General features: G+C 46.3%; 17 non-coding genes across 17 annotated transcripts; all 17 read right to left on the bottom strand.

The window, feature by feature from the left end:
* Positions 1 to 113: 113 nt before the first annotated feature.
* On the bottom strand, positions 114 to 304 carry LOC142275835 (U2 spliceosomal RNA). Its single transcript, XR_012739432.1, has one exon. It is a non-coding gene; the product is annotated as a U2 spliceosomal RNA (small nuclear RNA).
* Positions 305 to 1,691: 1,387 nt separating this feature from the next.
* LOC142275834 (U2 spliceosomal RNA) lies at positions 1,692 to 1,882 on the bottom strand. The gene has a single exon (XR_012739431.1). It is a non-coding gene; the product is annotated as a U2 spliceosomal RNA (small nuclear RNA).
* Positions 1,883 to 3,269: 1,387 nt separating this feature from the next.
* Positions 3,270 to 3,460, bottom strand: LOC142275833 (U2 spliceosomal RNA). The gene has a single exon (XR_012739430.1). It is a non-coding gene; the product is annotated as a U2 spliceosomal RNA (small nuclear RNA).
* A 1,387-nt stretch (positions 3,461 to 4,847) lies between these two features.
* On the bottom strand, positions 4,848 to 5,038 carry LOC142275831 (U2 spliceosomal RNA). The gene has a single exon (XR_012739428.1). It is a non-coding gene; the product is annotated as a U2 spliceosomal RNA (small nuclear RNA).
* A 1,387-nt stretch (positions 5,039 to 6,425) lies between these two features.
* On the bottom strand, positions 6,426 to 6,616 carry LOC142275830 (U2 spliceosomal RNA). The gene has a single exon (XR_012739427.1). It is a non-coding gene; the product is annotated as a U2 spliceosomal RNA (small nuclear RNA).
* Positions 6,617 to 8,003: 1,387 nt separating this feature from the next.
* Positions 8,004 to 8,194, bottom strand: LOC142275829 (U2 spliceosomal RNA). The gene has a single exon (XR_012739426.1). It is a non-coding gene; the product is annotated as a U2 spliceosomal RNA (small nuclear RNA).
* A 1,387-nt stretch (positions 8,195 to 9,581) lies between these two features.
* On the bottom strand, positions 9,582 to 9,772 carry LOC142275828 (U2 spliceosomal RNA). Its single transcript, XR_012739425.1, has one exon. It is a non-coding gene; the product is annotated as a U2 spliceosomal RNA (small nuclear RNA).
* A 1,387-nt stretch (positions 9,773 to 11,159) lies between these two features.
* On the bottom strand, positions 11,160 to 11,350 carry LOC142275826 (U2 spliceosomal RNA). Its single transcript, XR_012739424.1, has one exon. It is a non-coding gene; the product is annotated as a U2 spliceosomal RNA (small nuclear RNA).
* Positions 11,351 to 12,737: 1,387 nt separating this feature from the next.
* Positions 12,738 to 12,928, bottom strand: LOC142275825 (U2 spliceosomal RNA). The gene has a single exon (XR_012739423.1). It is a non-coding gene; the product is annotated as a U2 spliceosomal RNA (small nuclear RNA).
* A 1,387-nt stretch (positions 12,929 to 14,315) lies between these two features.
* LOC142275824 (U2 spliceosomal RNA) lies at positions 14,316 to 14,506 on the bottom strand. The gene has a single exon (XR_012739422.1). It is a non-coding gene; the product is annotated as a U2 spliceosomal RNA (small nuclear RNA).
* A 1,387-nt stretch (positions 14,507 to 15,893) lies between these two features.
* On the bottom strand, positions 15,894 to 16,084 carry LOC142275823 (U2 spliceosomal RNA). Its single transcript, XR_012739421.1, has one exon. It is a non-coding gene; the product is annotated as a U2 spliceosomal RNA (small nuclear RNA).
* A 1,387-nt stretch (positions 16,085 to 17,471) lies between these two features.
* On the bottom strand, positions 17,472 to 17,662 carry LOC142275822 (U2 spliceosomal RNA). The gene has a single exon (XR_012739420.1). It is a non-coding gene; the product is annotated as a U2 spliceosomal RNA (small nuclear RNA).
* Positions 17,663 to 19,049: 1,387 nt separating this feature from the next.
* Positions 19,050 to 19,240, bottom strand: LOC142275821 (U2 spliceosomal RNA). The gene has a single exon (XR_012739419.1). It is a non-coding gene; the product is annotated as a U2 spliceosomal RNA (small nuclear RNA).
* A 1,387-nt stretch (positions 19,241 to 20,627) lies between these two features.
* Positions 20,628 to 20,818, bottom strand: LOC142275819 (U2 spliceosomal RNA). Its single transcript, XR_012739417.1, has one exon. It is a non-coding gene; the product is annotated as a U2 spliceosomal RNA (small nuclear RNA).
* Positions 20,819 to 22,205: 1,387 nt separating this feature from the next.
* On the bottom strand, positions 22,206 to 22,396 carry LOC142275818 (U2 spliceosomal RNA). The gene has a single exon (XR_012739416.1). It is a non-coding gene; the product is annotated as a U2 spliceosomal RNA (small nuclear RNA).
* A 1,387-nt stretch (positions 22,397 to 23,783) lies between these two features.
* LOC142275817 (U2 spliceosomal RNA) lies at positions 23,784 to 23,974 on the bottom strand. Its single transcript, XR_012739415.1, has one exon. It is a non-coding gene; the product is annotated as a U2 spliceosomal RNA (small nuclear RNA).
* Positions 23,975 to 25,361: 1,387 nt separating this feature from the next.
* On the bottom strand, positions 25,362 to 25,552 carry LOC142275815 (U2 spliceosomal RNA). The gene has a single exon (XR_012739414.1). It is a non-coding gene; the product is annotated as a U2 spliceosomal RNA (small nuclear RNA).
* Between the last annotated feature and the right edge of the window lie 68 nt (positions 25,553 to 25,620).

Below are 25,620 nucleotides of genomic sequence, written 5' to 3'. Positions count from 1 at the left end.
AGTGAATGGGCCAAATTGAGGTGCATATGAAGACGTATGCTTTCTTCCAATTCATTAAATCGGGCTAATATGAATCAGGTGAATTGAGTTCTGCTTTTGGAAACTGGGTTAAGAAGGGGTGCACCGTTCCTGGAGGTACTGCAATACCAGGTCAATGCGTGGAGTGGACAGAGCAAGCTCTTTTTCCATCTCCCTGTTCTAAAAATCCATTTAATATATGGTCCCCAGATAGGGGACGTATCAGATATTAAACTGATAAGAACAGATACTACACTTGATCTTAGCCAAAAGGCCGAGAAGCGATAACCAGAATTGGTTTGGGCCTCGAGTGGCACCCTGGCCTATGCCGGACACATCTTAGGGAGAGAGAGCGAGAGGGAGACAAACCCACGCCTACACAAGACATTTTGTCACCCAAGCCAACCCTTGAAAAGGCTGCTTTGCAGAGCCAAAACAAGAAGAATGGTGCGTTTTGCAGCCGCCGCCCACTGCAATGAATCTGAATAACTCCTCCTTTAGGGCGCAAGCAACTCCCCTCCCCCTTGCAGTCTTTCCAATTCACGATACAAAAAGACGGACAGGACAGGTTGCCTGACTTTCCGTCACTGCCACCCTTTGCCATCCTTACCCGTAGAAAGCCCTTTCATCATCCCCAAACCCTAATCTTTTCCCTTTCCTTCCCAGCCCCCAAACCCTGCCCTCTGTACCTTTCTCACCACCCGCTTCCCTTCTCCTGTCATCCCCCTACCACCCGGGAAAAAAAGAGATTGCCCCCTCCTTCCACTAGCCCACCCTCCCACCCAAAGAACAACTTCTTCTGCGCAGCTTGTTTTCTAGGCAGCAGCGCTATTGTGATGTCATCGGGGGGCATTGTGACAAGCCGCCAGTGTTCCGTCTCTTCATGTTGTGCACAGTTCAAACGGAAAATACATCAACAGGCAGACTACAGAAAAGCTTACTATCAAAGGTTAGAGGGGGGCTTTCTCAGAGGGCTTTTTACAGTTTTTCTATTCCCAATTAGCCGTTTAAGTGTACTTATTGAAAGTAGTAATTCTTTCATAGGCCGCCCTTTCTTAGTATTTGACGTTCCTTATATTGCGGTATGAGGCTTCGCAGTAGGTTGCAAACATTCATCACCCATGACTGTCCCCAATTGAGCTCAGAAGCTCAATGTCTATCATGACCTCTCTTTTAGAATGTCCAAGAGCAAGCAAACTATTCCTCCAGGAGAGGGCGCCAACAGACTACTAAAGAGATCATCATTACTCAAAGAAAACCCCAAAAACCAATGCATGATAGGAATAAACAGGTAACTTTCTTTGGAGTGGAAGCGGAGAGATCGCACCAGATGCCAATTCTAGATGTTATCACACCTGTGGTCACTGCAGCAGCAGGTGAATCCACTTTGTCCAAAAGGGATCTATTCCATTCAATTGCAAATGATCTAGATAAGACAGAGAACTGCAGCACGGGGACATAGCCGAGTTGGTCAGGTTGAGTGGTGATGAGTTTGCTATTTGGATGAATAAAGAAAGTCAAAAGTGTGAAAGATAAAAAACAAAAGGAGGAAGTGTGAAAAGTGAATGGGCCAAATTGAGGTGCATATGAAGACGTATGCTTTCTTCCAATTCATTAAATCGGGCTAATATGAATCAGGTGAATTGAGTTCTGCTTTTGGAAACTGGGTTAAGAAGGGGTGCACCGTTCCTGGAGGTACTGCAATACCAGGTCAATGCGTGGAGTGGACAGAGCAAGCTCTTTTTCCATCTCCCTGTTCTAAAAATCCATTTAATATATGGTCCCCAGATAGGGGACGTATCAGATATTAAACTGATAAGAACAGATACTACACTTGATCTTAGCCAAAAGGCCGAGAAGCGATAACCAGAATTGGTTTGGGCCTCGAGTGGCACCCTGGCCTATGCCGGACACATCTTAGGGAGAGAGAGCGAGAGGGAGACAAACCCATGCCTACACAAGACATTTTGTCACCCAAGCCAACCCTTGAAAAGGCTGCTTTGCAGAGCCAAAACAAGAAGAATGGTGCGTTTTGCAGCCGCCGCCCACTGCAATGAATCTGAATAACTCCTCCTTTAGGGCGCAAGCAACTCCCCTCCCCCTTGCAGTCTTTCCAATTCACGATACAAAAAGACGGACAGGACAGGTTGCCTGACTTTCCGTCACTGCCACCCTTTGCCATCCTTACCCGTAGAAAGCCCTTTCATCATCCCCAAACCCTAATCTTTTCCCTTTCCTTCCCAGCCCCCAAACCCTGCCCTCTGTACCTTTCTCACCACCCGCTTCCCTTCTCCTGTCATCCCCCTACCACCCGGGAAAAAAAGAGATTGCCCCCTCCTTCCACTAGCCCACCCTCCCACCCAAAGAACAACTTCTTCTGCGCAGCTTGTTTTCTAGGCAGCAGCGCTATTGTGATGTCATCGGGGGGCATTGTGACAAGCCGCCAGTGTTCCGTCTCTTCATGTTGTGCACAGTTCAAACGGAAAATACATCAACAGGCAGACTACAGAAAAGCTTACTATCAAAGGTTAGAGGGGGGCTTTCTCAGAGGGCTTTTTACAGTTTTTCTATTCCCAATTAGCCGTTTAAGTGTACTTATTGAAAGTAGTAATTCTTTCATAGGCCGCCCTTTCTTAGTATTTGACGTTCCTTATATTGCGGTATGAGGCTTCGCAGTAGGTTGCAAACATTCATCACCCATGACTGTCCCCAATTGAGCTCAGAAGCTCAATGTCTATCATGACCTCTCTTTTAGAATGTCCAAGAGCAAGCAAACTATTCCTCCAGGAGAGGGCGCCAACAGACTACTAAAGAGATCATCATTACTCAAAGAAAACCCCAAAAACCAATGCATGATAGGAATAAACAGGTAACTTTCTTTGGAGTGGAAGCGGAGAGATCGCACCAGATGCCAATTCTAGATGTTATCACACCTGTGGTCACTGCAGCAGCAGGTGAATCCACTTTGTCCAAAAGGGATCTATTCCATTCAATTGCAAATGATCTAGATAAGACAGAGAACTGCAGCACGGGGACATAGCCGAGTTGGTCAGGTTGAGTGGTGATGAGTTTGCTATTTGGATGAATAAAGAAAGTCAAAAGTGTGAAAGATAAAAAACAAAAGGAGGAAGTGTGAAAAGTGAATGGGCCAAATTGAGGTGCATATGAAGACGTATGCTTTCTTCCAATTCATTAAATCGGGCTAATATGAATCAGGTGAATTGAGTTCTGCTTTTGGAAACTGGGTTAAGAAGGGGTGCACCGTTCCTGGAGGTACTGCAATACCAGGTCAATGCGTGGAGTGGACAGAGCAAGCTCTTTTTCCATCTCCCTGTTCTAAAAATCCATTTAATATATGGTCCCCAGATAGGGGACGTATCAGATATTAAACTGATAAGAACAGATACTACACTTGATCTTAGCCAAAAGGCCGAGAAGCGATAACCAGAATTGGTTTGGGCCTCGAGTGGCACCCTGGCCTATGCCGGACACATCTTAGGGAGAGAGAGCGAGAGGGAGACAAACCCATGCCTACACAAGACATTTTGTCACCCAAGCCAACCCTTGAAAAGGCTGCTTTGCAGAGCCAAAACAAGAAGAATGGTGCGTTTTGCAGCCGCCGCCCACTGCAATGAATCTGAATAACTCCTCCTTTAGGGCGCAAGCAACTCCCCTCCCCCTTGCAGTCTTTCCAATTCACGATACAAAAAGACGGACAGGACAGGTTGCCTGACTTTCCGTCACTGCCACCCTTTGCCATCCTTACCCGTAGAAAGCCCTTTCATCATCCCCAAACCCTAATCTTTTCCCTTTCCTTCCCAGCCCCCAAACCCTGCCCTCTGTACCTTTCTCACCACCCGCTTCCCTTCTCCTGTCATCCCCCTACCACCCGGGAAAAAAAGAGATTGCCCCCTCCTTCCACTAGCCCACCCTCCCACCCAAAGAACAACTTCTTCTGCGCAGCTTGTTTTCTAGGCAGCAGCGCTATTGTGATGTCATCGGGGGGCATTGTGACAAGCCGCCAGTGTTCCGTCTCTTCATGTTGTGCACAGTTCAAACGGAAAATACATCAACAGGCAGACTACAGAAAAGCTTACTATCAAAGGTTAGAGGGGGGCTTTCTCAGAGGGCTTTTTACAGTTTTTCTATTCCCAATTAGCCGTTTAAGTGTACTTATTGAAAGTAGTAATTCTTTCATAGGCCGCCCTTTCTTAGTATTTGACGTTCCTTATATTGCGGTATGAGGCTTCGCAGTAGGTTGCAAACATTCATCACCCATGACTGTCCCCAATTGAGCTCAGAAGCTCAATGTCTATCATGACCTCTCTTTTAGAATGTCCAAGAGCAAGCAAACTATTCCTCCAGGAGAGGGCGCCAACAGACTACTAAAGAGATCATCATTACTCAAAGAAAACCCCAAAAACCAATGCATGATAGGAATAAACAGGTAACTTTCTTTGGAGTGGAAGCGGAGAGATCGCACCAGATGCCAATTCTAGATGTTATCACACCTGTGGTCACTGCAGCAGCAGGTGAATCCACTTTGTCCAAAAGGGATCTATTCCATTCAATTGCAAATGATCTAGATAAGACAGAGAACTGCAGCACGGGGACATAGCCGAGTTGGTCAGGTTGAGTGGTGATGAGTTTGCTATTTGGATGAATAAAGAAAGTCAAAAGTGTGAAAGATAAAAAACAAAAGGAGGAAGTGTGAAAAGTGAATGGGCCAAATTGAGGTGCATATGAAGACGTATGCTTTCTTCCAATTCATTAAATCGGGCTAATATGAATCAGGTGAATTGAGTTCTGCTTTTGGAAACTGGGTTAAGAAGGGGTGCACCGTTCCTGGAGGTACTGCAATACCAGGTCAATGCGTGGAGTGGACAGAGCAAGCTCTTTTTCCATCTCCCTGTTCTAAAAATCCATTTAATATATGGTCCCCAGATAGGGGACGTATCAGATATTAAACTGATAAGAACAGATACTACACTTGATCTTAGCCAAAAGGCCGAGAAGCGATAACCAGAATTGGTTTGGGCCTCGAGTGGCACCCTGGCCTATGCCGGACACATCTTAGGGAGAGAGAGCGAGAGGGAGACAAACCCACGCCTACACAAGACATTTTGTCACCCAAGCCAACCCTTGAAAAGGCTGCTTTGCAGAGCCAAAACAAGAAGAATGGTGCGTTTTGCAGCCGCCGCCCACTGCAATGAATCTGAATAACTCCTCCTTTAGGGCGCAAGCAACTCCCCTCCCCCTTGCAGTCTTTCCAATTCACGATACAAAAAGACGGACAGGACAGGTTGCCTGACTTTCCGTCACTGCCACCCTTTGCCATCCTTACCCGTAGAAAGCCCTTTCATCATCCCCAAACCCTAATCTTTTCCCTTTCCTTCCCAGCCCCCAAACCCTGCCCTCTGTACCTTTCTCACCACCCGCTTCCCTTCTCCTGTCATCCCCCTACCACCCGGGAAAAAAAGAGATTGCCCCCTCCTTCCACTAGCCCACCCTCCCACCCAAAGAACAACTTCTTCTGCGCAGCTTGTTTTCTAGGCAGCAGCGCTATTGTGATGTCATCGGGGGGCATTGTGACAAGCCGCCAGTGTTCCGTCTCTTCATGTTGTGCACAGTTCAAACGGAAAATACATCAACAGGCAGACTACAGAAAAGCTTACTATCAAAGGTTAGAGGGGGGCTTTCTCAGAGGGCTTTTTACAGTTTTTCTATTCCCAATTAGCCGTTTAAGTGTACTTATTGAAAGTAGTAATTCTTTCATAGGCCGCCCTTTCTTAGTATTTGACGTTCCTTATATTGCGGTATGAGGCTTCGCAGTAGGTTGCAAACATTCATCACCCATGACTGTCCCCAATTGAGCTCAGAAGCTCAATGTCTATCATGACCTCTCTTTTAGAATGTCCAAGAGCAAGCAAACTATTCCTCCAGGAGAGGGCGCCAACAGACTACTAAAGAGATCATCATTACTCAAAGAAAACCCCAAAAACCAATGCATGATAGGAATAAACAGGTAACTTTCTTTGGAGTGGAAGCGGAGAGATCGCACCAGATGCCAATTCTAGATGTTATCACACCTGTGGTCACTGCAGCAGCAGGTGAATCCACTTTGTCCAAAAGGGATCTATTCCATTCAATTGCAAATGATCTAGATAAGACAGAGAACTGCAGCACGGGGACATAGCCGAGTTGGTCAGGTTGAGTGGTGATGAGTTTGCTATTTGGATGAATAAAGAAAGTCAAAAGTGTGAAAGATAAAAAACAAAAGGAGGAAGTGTGAAAAGTGAATGGGCCAAATTGAGGTGCATATGAAGACGTATGCTTTCTTCCAATTCATTAAATCGGGCTAATATGAATCAGGTGAATTGAGTTCTGCTTTTGGAAACTGGGTTAAGAAGGGGTGCACCGTTCCTGGAGGTACTGCAATACCAGGTCAATGCGTGGAGTGGACAGAGCAAGCTCTTTTTCCATCTCCCTGTTCTAAAAATCCATTTAATATATGGTCCCCAGATAGGGGACGTATCAGATATTAAACTGATAAGAACAGATACTACACTTGATCTTAGCCAAAAGGCCGAGAAGCGATAACCAGAATTGGTTTGGGCCTCGAGTGGCACCCTGGCCTATGCCGGACACATCTTAGGGAGAGAGAGCGAGAGGGAGACAAACCCACGCCTACACAAGACATTTTGTCACCCAAGCCAACCCTTGAAAAGGCTGCTTTGCAGAGCCAAAACAAGAAGAATGGTGCGTTTTGCAGCCGCCGCCCACTGCAATGAATCTGAATAACTCCTCCTTTAGGGCGCAAGCAACTCCCCTCCCCCTTGCAGTCTTTCCAATTCACGATACAAAAAGACGGACAGGACAGGTTGCCTGACTTTCCGTCACTGCCACCCTTTGCCATCCTTACCCGTAGAAAGCCCTTTCATCATCCCCAAACCCTAATCTTTTCCCTTTCCTTCCCAGCCCCCAAACCCTGCCCTCTGTACCTTTCTCACCACCCGCTTCCCTTCTCCTGTCATCCCCCTACCACCCGGGAAAAAAAGAGATTGCCCCCTCCTTCCACTAGCCCACCCTCCCACCCAAAGAACAACTTCTTCTGCGCAGCTTGTTTTCTAGGCAGCAGCGCTATTGTGATGTCATCGGGGGGCATTGTGACAAGCCGCCAGTGTTCCGTCTCTTCATGTTGTGCACAGTTCAAACGGAAAATACATCAACAGGCAGACTACAGAAAAGCTTACTATCAAAGGTTAGAGGGGGGCTTTCTCAGAGGGCTTTTTACAGTTTTTCTATTCCCAATTAGCCGTTTAAGTGTACTTATTGAAAGTAGTAATTCTTTCATAGGCCGCCCTTTCTTAGTATTTGACGTTCCTTATATTGCGGTATGAGGCTTCGCAGTAGGTTGCAAACATTCATCACCCATGACTGTCCCCAATTGAGCTCAGAAGCTCAATGTCTATCATGACCTCTCTTTTAGAATGTCCAAGAGCAAGCAAACTATTCCTCCAGGAGAGGGCGCCAACAGACTACTAAAGAGATCATCATTACTCAAAGAAAACCCCAAAAACCAATGCATGATAGGAATAAACAGGTAACTTTCTTTGGAGTGGAAGCGGAGAGATCGCACCAGATGCCAATTCTAGATGTTATCACACCTGTGGTCACTGCAGCAGCAGGTGAATCCACTTTGTCCAAAAGGGATCTATTCCATTCAATTGCAAATGATCTAGATAAGACAGAGAACTGCAGCACGGGGACATAGCCGAGTTGGTCAGGTTGAGTGGTGATGAGTTTGCTATTTGGATGAATAAAGAAAGTCAAAAGTGTGAAAGATAAAAAACAAAAGGAGGAAGTGTGAAAAGTGAATGGGCCAAATTGAGGTGCATATGAAGACGTATGCTTTCTTCCAATTCATTAAATCGGGCTAATATGAATCAGGTGAATTGAGTTCTGCTTTTGGAAACTGGGTTAAGAAGGGGTGCACCGTTCCTGGAGGTACTGCAATACCAGGTCAATGCGTGGAGTGGACAGAGCAAGCTCTTTTTCCATCTCCCTGTTCTAAAAATCCATTTAATATATGGTCCCCAGATAGGGGACGTATCAGATATTAAACTGATAAGAACAGATACTACACTTGATCTTAGCCAAAAGGCCGAGAAGCGATAACCAGAATTGGTTTGGGCCTCGAGTGGCACCCTGGCCTATGCCGGACACATCTTAGGGAGAGAGAGCGAGAGGGAGACAAACCCACGCCTACACAAGACATTTTGTCACCCAAGCCAACCCTTGAAAAGGCTGCTTTGCAGAGCCAAAACAAGAAGAATGGTGCGTTTTGCAGCCGCCGCCCACTGCAATGAATCTGAATAACTCCTCCTTTAGGGCGCAAGCAACTCCCCTCCCCCTTGCAGTCTTTCCAATTCACGATACAAAAAGACGGACAGGACAGGTTGCCTGACTTTCCGTCACTGCCACCCTTTGCCATCCTTACCCGTAGAAAGCCCTTTCATCATCCCCAAACCCTAATCTTTTCCCTTTCCTTCCCAGCCCCCAAACCCTGCCCTCTGTACCTTTCTCACCACCCGCTTCCCTTCTCCTGTCATCCCCCTACCACCCGGGAAAAAAAGAGATTGCCCCCTCCTTCCACTAGCCCACCCTCCCACCCAAAGAACAACTTCTTCTGCGCAGCTTGTTTTCTAGGCAGCAGCGCTATTGTGATGTCATCGGGGGGCATTGTGACAAGCCGCCAGTGTTCCGTCTCTTCATGTTGTGCACAGTTCAAACGGAAAATACATCAACAGGCAGACTACAGAAAAGCTTACTATCAAAGGTTAGAGGGGGGCTTTCTCAGAGGGCTTTTTACAGTTTTTCTATTCCCAATTAGCCGTTTAAGTGTACTTATTGAAAGTAGTAATTCTTTCATAGGCCGCCCTTTCTTAGTATTTGACGTTCCTTATATTGCGGTATGAGGCTTCGCAGTAGGTTGCAAACATTCATCACCCATGACTGTCCCCAATTGAGCTCAGAAGCTCAATGTCTATCATGACCTCTCTTTTAGAATGTCCAAGAGCAAGCAAACTATTCCTCCAGGAGAGGGCGCCAACAGACTACTAAAGAGATCATCATTACTCAAAGAAAACCCCAAAAACCAATGCATGATAGGAATAAACAGGTAACTTTCTTTGGAGTGGAAGCGGAGAGATCGCACCAGATGCCAATTCTAGATGTTATCACACCTGTGGTCACTGCAGCAGCAGGTGAATCCACTTTGTCCAAAAGGGATCTATTCCATTCAATTGCAAATGATCTAGATAAGACAGAGAACTGCAGCACGGGGACATAGCCGAGTTGGTCAGGTTGAGTGGTGATGAGTTTGCTATTTGGATGAATAAAGAAAGTCAAAAGTGTGAAAGATAAAAAACAAAAGGAGGAAGTGTGAAAAGTGAATGGGCCAAATTGAGGTGCATATGAAGACGTATGCTTTCTTCCAATTCATTAAATCGGGCTAATATGAATCAGGTGAATTGAGTTCTGCTTTTGGAAACTGGGTTAAGAAGGGGTGCACCGTTCCTGGAGGTACTGCAATACCAGGTCAATGCGTGGAGTGGACAGAGCAAGCTCTTTTTCCATCTCCCTGTTCTAAAAATCCATTTAATATATGGTCCCCAGATAGGGGACGTATCAGATATTAAACTGATAAGAACAGATACTACACTTGATCTTAGCCAAAAGGCCGAGAAGCGATAACCAGAATTGGTTTGGGCCTCGAGTGGCACCCTGGCCTATGCCGGACACATCTTAGGGAGAGAGAGCGAGAGGGAGACAAACCCACGCCTACACAAGACATTTTGTCACCCAAGCCAACCCTTGAAAAGGCTGCTTTGCAGAGCCAAAACAAGAAGAATGGTGCGTTTTGCAGCCGCCGCCCACTGCAATGAATCTGAATAACTCCTCCTTTAGGGCGCAAGCAACTCCCCTCCCCCTTGCAGTCTTTCCAATTCACGATACAAAAAGACGGACAGGACAGGTTGCCTGACTTTCCGTCGCTGCCACCCTTTGCCATCCTTACCCGTAGAAAGCCCTTTCATCATCCCCAAACCCTAATCTTTTCCCTTTCCTTCCCAGCCCCCAAACCCTGCCCTCTGTACCTTTCTCACCACCCGCTTCCCTTCTCCTGTCATCCCCCTACCACCCGGGAAAAAAAGAGATTGCCCCCTCCTTCCACTAGCCCACCCTCCCACCCAAAGAACAACTTCTTCTGCGCAGCTTGTTTTCTAGGCAGCAGCGCTATTGTGATGTCATCGGGGGGCATTGTGACAAGCCGCCAGTGTTCCGTCTCTTCATGTTGTGCACAGTTCAAACGGAAAATACATCAACAGGCAGACTACAGAAAAGCTTACTATCAAAGGTTAGAGGGGGGCTTTCTCAGAGGGCTTTTTACAGTTTTTCTATTCCCAATTAGCCGTTTAAGTGTACTTATTGAAAGTAGTAATTCTTTCATAGGCCGCCCTTTCTTAGTATTTGACGTTCCTTATATTGCGGTATGAGGCTTCGCAGTAGGTTGCAAACATTCATCACCCATGACTGTCCCCAATTGAGCTCAGAAGCTCAATGTCTATCATGACCTCTCTTTTAGAATGTCCAAGAGCAAGCAAACTATTCCTCCAGGAGAGGGCGCCAACAGACTACTAAAGAGATCATCATTACTCAAAGAAAACCCCAAAAACCAATGCATGATAGGAATAAACAGGTAACTTTCTTTGGAGTGGAAGCGGAGAGATCGCACCAGATGCCAATTCTAGATGTTATCACACCTGTGGTCACTGCAGCAGCAGGTGAATCCACTTTGTCCAAAAGGGATCTATTCCATTCAATTGCAAATGATCTAGATAAGACAGAGAACTGCAGCACGGGGACATAGCCGAGTTGGTCAGGTTGAGTGGTGATGAGTTTGCTATTTGGATGAATAAAGAAAGTCAAAAGTGTGAAAGATAAAAAACAAAAGGAGGAAGTGTGAAAAGTGAATGGGCCAAATTGAGGTGCATATGAAGACGTATGCTTTCTTCCAATTCATTAAATCGGGCTAATATGAATCAGGTGAATTGAGTTCTGCTTTTGGAAACTGGGTTAAGAAGGGGTGCACCGTTCCTGGAGGTACTGCAATACCAGGTCAATGCGTGGAGTGGACAGAGCAAGCTCTTTTTCCATCTCCCTGTTCTAAAAATCCATTTAATATATGGTCCCCAGATAGGGGACGTATCAGATATTAAACTGATAAGAACAGATACTACACTTGATCTTAGCCAAAAGGCCGAGAAGCGATAACCAGAATTGGTTTGGGCCTCGAGTGGCACCCTGGCCTATGCCGGACACATCTTAGGGAGAGAGAGCGAGAGGGAGACAAACCCACGCCTACACAAGACATTTTGTCACCCAAGCCAACCCTTGAAAAGGCTGCTTTGCAGAGCCAAAACAAGAAGAATGGTGCGTTTTGCAGCCGCCGCCCACTGCAATGAATCTGAATAACTCCTCCTTTAGGGCGCAAGCAACTCCCCTCCCCCTTGCAGTCTTTCCAATTCACGATACAAAAAGACGGACAGGACAGGTTGCCTGACTTTCCGTCACTGCCACCCTTTGCCATCCTTACCCGTAGAAAGCCCTTTCATCATCCCCAAACCCTAATCTTTTCCCTTTCCTTCCCAGCCCCCAAACCCTGCCCTCTGTACCTTTCTCACCACCCGCTTCCCTTCTCCTGTCATCCCCCTACCACCCGGGAAAAAAAGAGATTGCCCCCTCCTTCCACTAGCCCACCCTCCCACCCAAAGAACAACTTCTTCTGCGCAGCTTGTTTTCTAGGCAGCAGCGCTATTGTGATGTCATCGGGGGGCATTGTGACAAGCCGCCAGTGTTCCGTCTCTTCATGTTGTGCACAGTTCAAACGGAAAATACATCAACAGGCAGACTACAGAAAAGCTTACTATCAAAGGTTAGAGGGGGGCTTTCTCAGAGGGCTTTTTACAGTTTTTCTATTCCCAATTAGCCGTTTAAGTGTACTTATTGAAAGTAGTAATTCTTTCATAGGCCGCCCTTTCTTAGTATTTGACGTTCCTTATATTGCGGTATGAGGCTTCGCAGTAGGTTGCAAACATTCATCACCCATGACTGTCCCCAATTGAGCTCAGAAGCTCAATGTCTATCATGACCTCTCTTTTAGAATGTCCAAGAGCAAGCAAACTATTCCTCCAGGAGAGGGCGCCAACAGACTACTAAAGAGATCATCATTACTCAAAGAAAACCCCAAAAACCAATGCATGATAGGAATAAACAGGTAACTTTCTTTGGAGTGGAAGCGGAGAGATCGCACCAGATGCCAATTCTAGATGTTATCACACCTGTGGTCACTGCAGCAGCAGGTGAATCCACTTTGTCCAAAAGGGATCTATTCCATTCAATTGCAAATGATCTAGATAAGACAGAGAACTGCAGCACGGGGACATAGCCGAGTTGGTCAGGTTGAGTGGTGATGAGTTTGCTATTTGGATGAATAAAGAAAGTCAAAAGTGTGAAAGATAAAAAACAAAAGGAGGAAGTGTGAAAAGTGAATGGGCCAAATTGAGGTGCATATGAAGACGTATGCTTTCTTCCAATTCATTAAATCGGGCTAATATGAATCAGGTGAATTGAGTTCTGCTTTTGGAAACTGGGTTAAGAAGGGGTGCACCGTTCCTGGAGGTACTGCAATACCAGGTCAATGCGTGGAGTGGACAGAGCAAGCTCTTTTTCCATCTCCCTGTTCTAAAAATCCATTTAATATATGGTCCCCAGATAGGGGACGTATCAGATATTAAACTGATAAGAACAGATACTACACTTGATCTTAGCCAAAAGGCCGAGAAGCGATAACCAGAATTGGTTTGGGCCTCGAGTGGCACCCTGGCCTATGCCGGACACATCTTAGGGAGAGAGAGCGAGAGGGAGACAAACCCACGCCTACACAAGACATTTTGTCACCCAAGCCAACCCTTGAAAAGTCTGCTTTGCAGAGCCAAAACAAGAAGAATGGTGCGTTTTGCAGCCGCCGCCCACTGCAATGAATCTGAATAACTCCTCCTTTAGGGCGCAAGCAACTCCCCTCCCCCTTGCAGTCTTTCCAATTCACGATACAAAAAGACGGACAGGACAGGTTGCCTGACTTTCCGTCACTGCCACCCTTTGCCATCCTTACCCGTAGAAAGCCCTTTCATCATCCCCAAACCCTAATCTTTTCCCTTTCCTTCCCAGCCCCCAAACCCTGCCCTCTGTACCTTTCTCACCACCCGCTTCCCTTCTCCTGTCATCCCCCTACCACCCGGGAAAAAAAGAGATTGCCCCCTCCTTCCACTAGCCCACCCTCCCACCCAAAGAACAACTTCTTCTGCGCAGCTTGTTTTCTAGGCAGCAGCGCTATTGTGATGTCATCGGGGGGCATTGTGACAAGCCGCCAGTGTTCCGTCTCTTCATGTTGTGCACAGTTCAAACGGAAAATACATCAACAGGCAGACTACAGAAAAGCTTACTATCAAAGGTTAGAGGGGGGCTTTCTCAGAGGGCTTTTTACAGTTTTTCTATTCCCAATTAGCCGTTTAAGTGTACTTATTGAAAGTAGTAATTCTTTCATAGGCCGCCCTTTCTTAGTATTTGACGTTCCTTATATTGCGGTATGAGGCTTCGCAGTAGGTTGCAAACATTCATCACCCATGACTGTCCCCAATTGAGCTCAGAAGCTCAATGTCTATCATGACCTCTCTTTTAGAATGTCCAAGAGCAAGCAAACTATTCCTCCAGGAGAGGGCGCCAACAGACTACTAAAGAGATCATCATTACTCAAAGAAAACCCCAAAAACCAATGCATGATAGGAATAAACAGGTAACTTTCTTTGGAGTGGAAGCGGAGAGATCGCACCAGATGCCAATTCTAGATGTTATCACACCTGTGGTCACTGCAGCAGCAGGTGAATCCACTTTGTCCAAAAGGGATCTATTCCATTCAATTGCAAATGATCTAGATAAGACAGAGAACTGCAGCACGGGGACATAGCCGAGTTGGTCAGGTTGAGTGGTGATGAGTTTGCTATTTGGATGAATAAAGAAAGTCAAAAGTGTGAAAGATAAAAAACAAAAGGAGGAAGTGTGAAAAGTGAATGGGCCAAATTGAGGTGCATATGAAGACGTATGCTTTCTTCCAATTCATTAAATCGGGCTAATATGAATCAGGTGAATTGAGTTCTGCTTTTGGAAACTGGGTTAAGAAGGGGTGCACCGTTCCTGGAGGTACTGCAATACCAGGTCAATGCGTGGAGTGGACAGAGCAAGCTCTTTTTCCATCTCCCTGTTCTAAAAATCCATTTAATATATGGTCCCCAGATAGGGGACGTATCAGATATTAAACTGATAAGAACAGATACTACACTTGATCTTAGCCAAAAGGCCGAGAAGCGATAACCAGAATTGGTTTGGGCCTCGAGTGGCACCCTGGCCTATGCCAGACACATCTTAGGGAGAGAGAGCGAGAGGGAGACAAACCCACGCCTACACAAGACATTTTGTCACCCAAGCCAACCCTTGAAAAGGCTGCTTTGCAGAGCCAAAACAAGAAGAATGGTGCGTTTTGCAGCCGCCGCCCACTGCAATGAATCTGAATAACTCCTCCTTTAGGGCGCAAGCAACTCCCCTCCCCCTTGCAGTCTTTCCAATTCACGATACAAAAAGACGGACAGGACAGGTTGCCTGACTTTCCGTCACTGCCACCCTTTGCCATCCTTACCCGTAGAAAGCCCTTTCATCATCCCCAAACCCTAATCTTTTCCCTTTCCTTCCCAGCCCCCAAACCCTGCCCTCTGTACCTTTCTCACCACCCGCTTCCCTTCTCCTGTCATCCCCCTACCACCCGGGAAAAAAAGAGATTGCCCCCTCCTTCCACTAGCCCACCCTCCCACCCAAAGAACAACTTCTTCTGCGCAGCTTGTTTTCTAGGCAGCAGCGCTATTGTGATGTCATCGGGGGGCATTGTGACAAGCCGCCAGTGTTCCGTCTCTTCATGTTGTGCACAGTTCAAACGGAAAATACATCAACAGGCAGACTACAGAAAAGCTTACTATCAAAGGTTAGAGGGGGGCTTTCTCAGAGGGCTTTTTACAGTTTTTCTATTCCCAATTAGCCGTTTAAGTGTACTTATTGAAAGTAGTAATTCTTTCATAGGCCGCCCTTTCTTAGTATTTGACGTTCCTTATATTGCGGTATGAGGCTTCGCAGTAGGTTGCAAACATTCATCACCCATGACTGTCCCCAATTGAGCTCAGAAGCTCAATGTCTATCATGACCTCTCTTTTAGAATGTCCAAGAGCAAGCAAACTATTCCTCCAGGAGAGGGCGCCAACAGACTACTAAAGAGATCATCATTACTCAAAGAAAACCCCAAAAACCAATGCATGATAGGAATAAACAGGTAACTTTCTTTGGAGTGGAAGCGGAGAGATCGCACCAGATGCCAATTCTAGATGTTATCACACCTGTGGTCACTGCAGCAGCAGGTGAATCCACTTTGTCCAAAAGGGATCTATTCCATTCAATTGCAAATGATCTAGATAAGACAGAGAACTGCAGCACGGGGACATAGCCGAGTTGGTCAGGTTGAGTGGTGATGAGTTTGCTATTTGGATGAATAAAGAAAGTCAAAAGTGTGAAAGATAAAAAACAAAAGGAGGAAGTGTGAAAAGTGAATGGGCCAAATTGAGGTGCATATGAAGACGTATGCTTTCTTCCAATTCATTAAATCGGGCTAATATGAATCAGGTGAATTGAGTTCTGCTTTTGGAAACTGGGTTAAGAAGGGGTGCACCGTTCCTGGAGGTACTGCAATACCAGGTCAATGCGTGGAGTGGACAGAGCAAGCTCTTTTTCCATCTCCCTGTTCTAAAAATCCATTTAATATATGGTCCCCAGATAGGGGACGTATCAGATATTAAACTGATAAGAACAGATACTACACTTGATCTTAGCCAAAAGGCCGAGAAGCGATAACCAGAATTGGTTTGGGCCTCGAGTGGCACCCTGGCCTATGCCGGACACATCTTAGGGAGAGAGAGCGAGAGGGAGACAAACCCACGCCTACACAAGACATTTTGTCACCCAAGCCAACCCTTGAAAAGGCTGCTTTGCAGAGCCAAAACAAGAAGAATGGTGCGTTTTGCAGCCGCCGCCCACTGCAATGAATCTGAATAACTCCTCCTTTAGGGCGCAAGCAACTCCCCTCCCCCTTGCAGTCTTTCCAATTCACGATACAAAAAGACGGACAGGACAGGTTGCCTGACTTTCCGTCACTGCCACCCTTTGCCATCCTTACCCGTAGAAAGCCCTTTCATCATCCCCAAACCCTAATCTTTTCCCTTTCCTTCCCAGCCCCCAAACCCTGCCCTCTGTACCTTTCTCACCACCCGCTTCCCTTCTCCTGTCATCCCCCTACCACCCGGGAAAAAAAGAGATTGCCCCCTCCTTCCACTAGCCCACCCTCCCACCCAAAGAACAACTTCTTCTGCGCAGCTTGTTTTCTAGGCAGCAGCGCTATTGTGATGTCATCGGGGGGCATTGTGACAAGCCGCCAGTGTTCCGTCTCTTCATGTTGTGCACAGTTCAAACGGAAAATACATCAACAGGCAGACTACAGAAAAGCTTACTATCAAAGGTTAGAGGGGGGCTTTCTCAGAGGGCTTTTTACAGTTTTTCTATTCCCAATTAGCCGTTTAAGTGTACTTATTGAAAGTAGTAATTCTTTCATAGGCCGCCCTTTCTTAGTATTTGACGTTCCTTATATTGCGGTATGAGGCTTCGCAGTAGGTTGCAAACATTCATCACCCATGACTGTCCCCAATTGAGCTCAGAAGCTCAATGTCTATCATGACCTCTCTTTTAGAATGTCCAAGAGCAAGCAAACTATTCCTCCAGGAGAGGGCGCCAACAGACTACTAAAGAGATCATCATTACTCAAAGAAAACCCCAAAAACCAATGCATGATAGGAATAAACAGGTAACTTTCTTTGGAGTGGAAGCGGAGAGATCGCACCAGATGCCAATTCTAGATGTTATCACACCTGTGGTCACTGCAGCAGCAGGTGAATCCACTTTGTCCAAAAGGGATCTATTCCATTCAATTGCAAATGATCTAGATAAGACAGAGAACTGCAGCACGGGGACATAGCCGAGTTGGTCAGGTTGAGTGGTGATGAGTTTGCTATTTGGATGAATAAAGAAAGTCAAAAGTGTGAAAGATAAAAAACAAAAGGAGGAAGTGTGAAAAGTGAATGGGCCAAATTGAGGTGCATATGAAGACGTATGCTTTCTTCCAATTCATTAAATCGGGCTAATATGAATCAGGTGAATTGAGTTCTGCTTTTGGAAACTGGGTTAAGAAGGGGTGCACCGTTCCTGGAGGTACTGCAATACCAGGTCAATGCGTGGAGTGGACAGAGCAAGCTCTTTTTCCATCTCCCTGTTCTAAAAATCCATTTAATATATGGTCCCCAGATAGGGGACGTATCAGATATTAAACTGATAAGAACAGATACTACACTTGATCTTAGCCAAAAGGCCGAGAAGCGATAACCAGAATTGGTTTGGGCCTCGAGTGGCACCCTGGCCTATGCCGGACACATCTTAGGGAGAGAGAGCGAGAGGGAGACAAACCCACGCCTACACAAGACATTTTGTCACCCAAGCCAACCCTTGAAAAGGCTGCTTTGCAGAGCCAAAACAAGAAGAATGGTGCGTTTTGCAGCCGCCGCCCACTGCAATGAATCTGAATAACTCCTCCTTTAGGGCGCAAGCAACTCCCCTCCCCCTTGCAGTCTTTCCAATTCACGATACAAAAAGACGGACAGGACAGGTTGCCTGACTTTCCGTCACTGCCACCCTTTGCCATCCTTACCCGTAGAAAGCCCTTTCATCATCCCCAAACCCTAATCTTTTCCCTTTCCTTCCCAGCCCCCAAACCCTGCCCTCTGTACCTTTCTCACCACCCGCTTCCCTTCTCCTGTCATCCCCCTACCACCCGGGAAAAAAAGAGATTGCCCCCTCCTTCCACTAGCCCACCCTCCCACCCAAAGAACAACTTCTTCTGCGCAGCTTGTTTTCTAGGCAGCAGCGCTATTGTGATGTCATCGGGGGGCATTGTGACAAGCCGCCAGTGTTCCGTCTCTTCATGTTGTGCACAGTTCAAACGGAAAATACATCAACAGGCAGACTACAGAAAAGCTTACTATCAAAGGTTAGAGGGGGGCTTTCTCAGAGGGCTTTTTACAGTTTTTCTATTCCCAATTAGCCGTTTAAGTGTACTTATTGAAAGTAGTAATTCTTTCATAGGCCGCCCTTTCTTAGTATTTGACGTTCCTTATATTGCGGTATGAGGCTTCGCAGTAGGTTGCAAACATTCATCACCCATGACTGTCCCCAATTGAGCTCAGAAGCTCAATGTCTATCATGACCTCTCTTTTAGAATGTCCAAGAGCAAGCAAACTATTCCTCCAGGAGAGGGCGCCAACAGACTACTAAAGAGATCATCATTACTCAAAGAAAACCCCAAAAACCAATGCATGATAGGAATAAACAGGTAACTTTCTTTGGAGTGGAAGCGGAGAGATCGCACCAGATGCCAATTCTAGATGTTATCACACCTGTGGTCACTGCAGCAGCAGGTGAATCCACTTTGTCCAAAAGGGATCTATTCCATTCAATTGCAAATGATCTAGATAAGACAGAGAACTGCAGCACGGGGACATAGCCGAGTTGGTCAGGTTGAGTGGTGATGAGTTTGCTATTTGGATGAATAAAGAAAGTCAAAAGTGTGAAAGATAAAAAACAAAAGGAGGAAGTGTGAAAAGTGAATGGGCCAAATTGAGGTGCATATGAAGACGTATGCTTTCTTCCAATTCATTAAATCGGGCTAATATGAATCAGGTGAATTGAGTTCTGCTTTTGGAAACTGGGTTAAGAAGGGGTGCACCGTTCCTGGAGGTACTGCAATACCAGGTCAATGCGTGGAGTGGACAGAGCAAGCTCTTTTTCCATCTCCCTGTTCTAAAAATCCATTTAATATATGGTCCCCAGATAGGGGACGTATCAGATATTAAACTGATAAGAACAGATACTACACTTGATCTTAGCCAAAAGGCCGAGAAGCGATAACCAGAATTGGTTTGGGCCTCGAGTGGCACCCTGGCCTATGCCGGACACATCTTAGGGAGAGAGAGCGAGAGGGAGACAAACCCACGCCTACACAAGACATTTTGTCACCCAAGCCAACCCTTGAAAAGGCTGCTTTGCAGAGCCAAAACAAGAAGAATGGTGCGTTTTGCAGCCGCCGCCCACTGCAATGAATCTGAATAACTCCTCCTTTAGGGCGCAAGCAACTCCCCTCCCCCTTGCAGTCTTTCCAATTCACGATACAAAAAGACGGACAGGACAGGTTGCCTGACTTTCCGTCACTGCCACCCTTTGCCATCCTTACCCGTAGAAAGCCCTTTCATCATCCCCAAACCCTAATCTTTTCCCTTTCCTTCCCAGCCCCCAAACCCTGCCCTCTGTACCTTTCTCACCACCCGCTTCCCTTCTCCTGTCATCCCCCTACCACCCGGGAAAAAAAGAGATTGCCCCCTCCTTCCACTAGCCCACCCTCCCACCCAAAGAACAACTTCTTCTGCGCAGCTTGTTTTCTAGGCAGCAGCGCTATTGTGATGTCATCGGGGGGCATTGTGACAAGCCGCCAGTGTTCCGTCTCTTCATGTTGTGCACAGTTCAAACGGAAAATACATCAACAGGCAGACTACAGAAAAGCTTACTATCAAAGGTTAGAGGGGGGCTTTCTCAGAGGGCTTTTTACAGTTTTTCTATTCCCAATTAGCCGTTTAAGTGTACTTATTGAAAGTAGTAATTCTTTCATAGGCCGCCCTTTCTTAGTATTTGACGTTCCTTATATTGCGGTATGAGGCTTCGCAGTAGGTTGCAAACATTCATCACCCATGACTGTCCCCAATTGAGCTCAGAAGCTCAATGTCTATCATGACCTCTCTTTTAGAATGTCCAAGAGCAAGCAAACTATTCCTCCAGGAGAGGGCGCCAACAGACTACTAAAGAGATCATCATTACTCAAAGAAAACCCCAAAAACCAATGCATGATAGGAATAAACAGGTAACTTTCTTTGGAGTGGAAGCGGAGAGATCGCACCAGATGCCAATTCTAGATGTTATCACACCTGTGGTCACTGCAGCAGCAGGTGAATCCACTTTGTCCAAAAGGGATCTATTCCATTCAATTGCAAATGATCTAGATAAGACAGAGAACTGCAGCACGGGGACATAGCCGAGTTGGTCAGGTTGAGTGGTGATGAGTTTGCTATTTGGATGAATAAAGAAAGTCAAAAGTGTGAAAGATAAAAAACAAAAGGAGGAAGTGTGAAAAGTGAATGGGCCAAATTGAGGTGCATATGAAGACGTATGCTTTCTTCCAATTCATTAAATCGGGCTAATATGAATCAGGTGAATTGAGTTCTGCTTTTGGAAACTGGGTTAAGAAGGGGTGCACCGTTCCTGGAGGTACTGCAATACCAGGTCAATGCGTGGAGTGGACAGAGCAAGCTCTTTTTCCATCTCCCTGTTCTAAAAATCCATTTAATATATGGTCCCCAGATAGGGGACGTATCAGATATTAAACTGATAAGAACAGATACTACACTTGATCTTAGCCAAAAGGCCGAGAAGCGATAACCAGAATTGGTTTGGGCCTCGAGTGGCACCCTGGCCTATGCCGGACACATCTTAGGGAGAGAGAGCGAGAGGGAGACAAACCCACGCCTACACAAGACATTTTGTCACCCAAGCCAACCCTTGAAAAGGCTGCTTTGCAGAGCCAAAACAAGAAGAATGGTGCGTTTTGCAGCCGCCGCCCACTGCAATGAATCTGAATAACTCCTCCTTTAGGGCGCAAGCAACTCCCCTCCCCCTTGCAGTCTTTCCAATTCACGATACAAAAAGACGGACAGGACAGGTTGCCTGACTTTCCGTCACTGCCACCCTTTGCCATCCTTACCCGTAGAAAGCCCTTTCATCATCCCCAAACCCTAATCTTTTCCCTTTCCTTCCCAGCCCCCAAACCCTGCCCTCTGTACCTTTCTCACCACCCGCTTCCCTTCTCCTGTCATCCCCCTACCACCCGGGAAAAAAAGAGATTGCCCCCTCCTTCCACTAGCCCACCCTCCCACCCAAAGAACAACTTCTTCTGCGCAGCTTGTTTTCTAGGCAGCAGCGCTATTGTGATGTCATCGGGGGGCATTGTGACAAGCCGCCAGTGTTCCGTCTCTTCATGTTGTGCACAGTTCAAACGGAAAATACATCAACAGGCAGACTACAGAAAAGCTTACTATCAAAGGTTAGAGGGGGGCTTTCTCAGAGGGCTTTTTACAGTTTTTCTATTCCCAATTAGCCGTTTAAGTGTACTTATTGAAAGTAGTAATTCTTTCATAGGCCGCCCTTTCTTAGTATTTGACGTTCCTTATATTGCGGTATGAGGCTTCGCAGTAGGTTGCAAACATTCATCACCCATGACTGTCCCCAATTGAGCTCAGAAGCTCAATGTCTATCATGACCTCTCTTTTAGAATGTCCAAGAGCAAGCAAACTATTCCTCCAGGAGAGGGCGCCAACAGACTACTAAAGAGATCATCATTACTCAAAGAAAACCCCAAAAACCAATGCATGATAGGAATAAACAGGTAACTTTCTTTGGAGTGGAAGCGGAGAGATCGCACCAGATGCCAATTCTAGATGTTATCACACCTGTGGTCACTGCAGCAGCAGGTGAATCCACTTTGTCCAAAAGGGATCTATTCCATTCAATTGCAAATGATCTAGATAAGACAGAGAACTGCAGCACGGGGACATAGCCGAGTTGGTCAGGTTGAGTGGTGATGAGTTTGCTATTTGGATGAATAAAGAAAGTCAAAAGTGTGAAAGATAAAAAACAAAAGGAGGAAGTGTGAAAAGTGAATGGGCCAAATTGAGGTGCATATGAAGACGTATGCTTTCTTCCAATTCATTAAATCGGGCTAATATGAATCAGGTGAATTGAGTTCTGCTTTTGGAAACTGGGTTAAGAAGGGGTGCACCGTTCCTGGAGGTACTGCAATACCAGGTCAATGCGTGGAGTGGACAGAGCAAGCTCTTTTTCCATCTCCCTGTTCTAAAAATCCATTTAATATATGGTCCCCAGATAGGGGACGTATCAGATATTAAACTGATAAGAACAGATACTACACTTGATCTTAGCCAAAAGGCCGAGAAGCGATAACCAGAATTGGTTTGGGCCTCGAGTGGCACCCTGGCCTATGCCGGACACATCTTAGGGAGAGAGAGCGAGAGGGAGACAAACCCACGCCTACACAAGACATTTTGTCACCCAAGCCAACCCTTGAAAAGGCTGCTTTGCAGAGCCAAAACAAGAAGAATGGTGCGTTTTGCAGCCGCCGCCCACTGCAATGAATCTGAATAACTCCTCCTTTAGGGCGCAAGCAACTCCCCTCCCCCTTGCAGTCTTTCCAATTCACGATACAAAAAGACGGACAGGACAGGTTGCCTGACTTTCCGTCACTGCCACCCTTTGCCATCCTTACCCGTAGAAAGCCCTTTCATCATCCCCAAACCCTAATCTTTTCCCTTTCCTTCCCAGCCCCCAAACCCTGCCCTCTGTACCTTTCTCACCACCCGCTTCCCTTCTCCTGTCATCCCCCTACCACCCGGGAAAAAAAGAGATTGCCCCCTCCTTCCACTAGCCCACCCTCCCACCCAAAGAACAACTTCTTCTGCGCAGCTTGTTTTCTAGGCAGCAGCGCTATTGTGATGTCATCGGGGGGCATTGTGACAAGCCGCCAGTGTTCCGTCTCTTCATGTTGTGCACAGTTCAAACGGAAAATACATCAACAGGCAGACTACAGAAAAGCTTACTATCAAAGGTTAGAGGGGGGCTTTCTCAGAGGGCTTTTTACAGTTTTTCTATTCCCAATTAGCCGTTTAAGTGTACTTATTGAAAGTAGTAATTCTTTCATAGGCCGCCCTTTCTTAGTATTTGACGTTCCTTATATTGCGGTATGAGGCTTCGCAGTAGGTTGCAAACATTCATCACCCATGACTGTCCCCAATTGAGCTCAGAAGCTCAATGTCTATCATGACCTCTCTTTTAGAATGTCCAAGAGCAAGCAAACTATTCCTCCAGGAGAGGGCGCCAACAGACTACTAAAGAGATCATCATTACTCAAAGAAAACCCCAAAAACCAATGCATGATAGGAATAAACAGGTAACTTTCTTTGGAGTGGAAGCGGAGAGATCGCACCAGATGCCAATTCTAGATGTTATCACACCTGTGGTCACTGCAGCAGCAGGTGAATCCACTTTGTCCAAAAGGGATCTATTCCATTCAATTGCAAATGATCTAGATAAGACAGAGAACTGCAGCACGGGGACATAGCCGAGTTGGTCAGGTTGAGTGGTGATGAGTTTGCTATTTGGATGAATAAAGAAAGTCAAAAGTGTGAAAGATAAAAAACAAAAGGAGGAAGTGTGAAAAGTGAATGGGCCAAATTGAGGTGCATATGAAGACGTATGCTTTCTTCCAATTCATTAAATCGGGCTAATATGAATCAGGTGAATTGAGTTCTGCTTTTGGAAACTGGGTTAAGAAGGGGTGCACCGTTCCTGGAGGTACTGCAATACCAGGTCAATGCGTGGAGTGGACAGAGCAAGCTCTTTTTCCATCTCCCTGTTCTAAAAATCCATTTAATATATGGTCCCCAGATAGGGGACGTATCAGATATTAAACTGATAAGAACAGATACTACACTTGATCTTAGCCAAAAGGCCGAGAAGCGATAACCAGAATTGGTTTGGGCCTCGAGTGGCACCCTGGCCTATGCCGGACACATCTTAGGGAGAGAGAGCGAGAGGGAGACAAACCCACGCCTACACAAGACATTTTGTCACCCAAGCCAACCCTTGAAAAGGCTGCTTTGCAGAGCCAAAACAAGAAGAATGGTGCGTTTTGCAGCCGCCGCCCACTGCAATGAATCTGAATAACTCCTCCTTTAGGGCGCAAGCAACTCCCCTCCCCCTTGCAGTCTTTCCAATTCACGATACAAAAAGACGGACAGGACAGGTTGCCTGACTTTCCGTCACTGCCACCCTTTGCCATCCTTACCCGTAGAAAGCCCTTTCATCATCCCCAAACCCTAATCTTTTCCCTTTCCTTCCCAGCCCCCAAACCCTGCCCTCTGTACCTTTCTCACCACCCGCTTCCCTTCTCCTGTCATCCCCCTACCACCCGGGAAAAAAAGAGATTGCCCCCTCCTTCCACTAGCCCACCCTCCCACCCAAAGAACAACTTCTTCTGCGCAGCTTGTTTTCTAGGCAGCAGCGCTATTGTGATGTCATCGGGGGGCATTGTGACAAGCCGCCAGTGTTCCGTCTCTTCATGTTGTGCACAGTTCAAACGGAAAATACATCAACAGGCAGACTACAGAAAAGCTTACTATCAAAGGTTAGCGGGGGGCTTTCTCAGAGGGCTTTTTACAGTTTTTCTATTCCCAATTAGCCGTTTAAGTGTACTTATTGAAAGTAGTAATTCTTTCATAGGCCGCCCTTTCTTAGTATTTGACGTTCCTTATATTGCGGTATGAGGCTTCGCAGTAGGTTGCAAACATTCATCACCCATGACTGTCCCCAATTGAGCTCAGAAGCTCAATGTCTATCATGACCTCTCTTTTAGAATGTCCAAGAGCAAGCAAACTATTCCTCCAGGAGAGGGCGCCAACAGACTACTAAAGAGATCATCATTACTCAAAGAAAACCCCAAAAACCAATGCATGATAGGAATAAACAGGTAACTTTCTTTGGAGTGGAAGCGGAGAGATCGCACCAGATGCCAATTCTAGATGTTATCACACCTGTGGTCACTGCAGCAGCAGGTGAATCCACTTTGTCCAAAAGGGATCTATTCCATTCAATTGCAAATGATCTAGATAAGACAGAGAACTGCAGCACGGGGACATAGCCGAGTTGGTCAGGTTGAGTGGTGATGAGTTTGCTATTTGGATGAATAAAGAAAGTCAAAAGTGTGAAAGATAAAAAACAAAAGGAGGAAGTGTGAAAAGTGAATGGGCCAAATTGAGGTGCATATGAAGACGTATGCTTTCTTCCAATTCATTAAATCGGGCTAATATGAATCAGGTGAATTGAGTTCTGCTTTTGGAAACTGGGTTAAGAAGGGGTGCACCGTTCCTGGAGGTACTGCAATACCAGGTCAATGCGTGGAGTGGACAGAGCAAGCTCTTTTTCCATCTCCCTGTTCTAAAAATCCATTTAATATATGGTCCCCAGATAGGGGACGTATCAGATATTAAACTGATAAGAACAGATACTACACTTGATCTTAGCCAAAAGGCCGAGAAGCGATAACCAGAATTGGTTTGGGCCTCGAGTGGCACCCTGGCCTATGCCGGACACATCTTAGGGAGAGAGAGC

The sequence above is a fragment of the Anomaloglossus baeobatrachus genome, unplaced genomic scaffold (genome assembly GCF_048569485.1).
Source record: "Anomaloglossus baeobatrachus isolate aAnoBae1 unplaced genomic scaffold, aAnoBae1.hap1 Scaffold_3867, whole genome shotgun sequence".
NCBI classification, from domain to species: domain Eukaryota; kingdom Metazoa; phylum Chordata; class Amphibia; order Anura; family Aromobatidae; genus Anomaloglossus; species Anomaloglossus baeobatrachus.
This window is presented reverse-complemented; position numbering and strand designations above follow the sequence as displayed.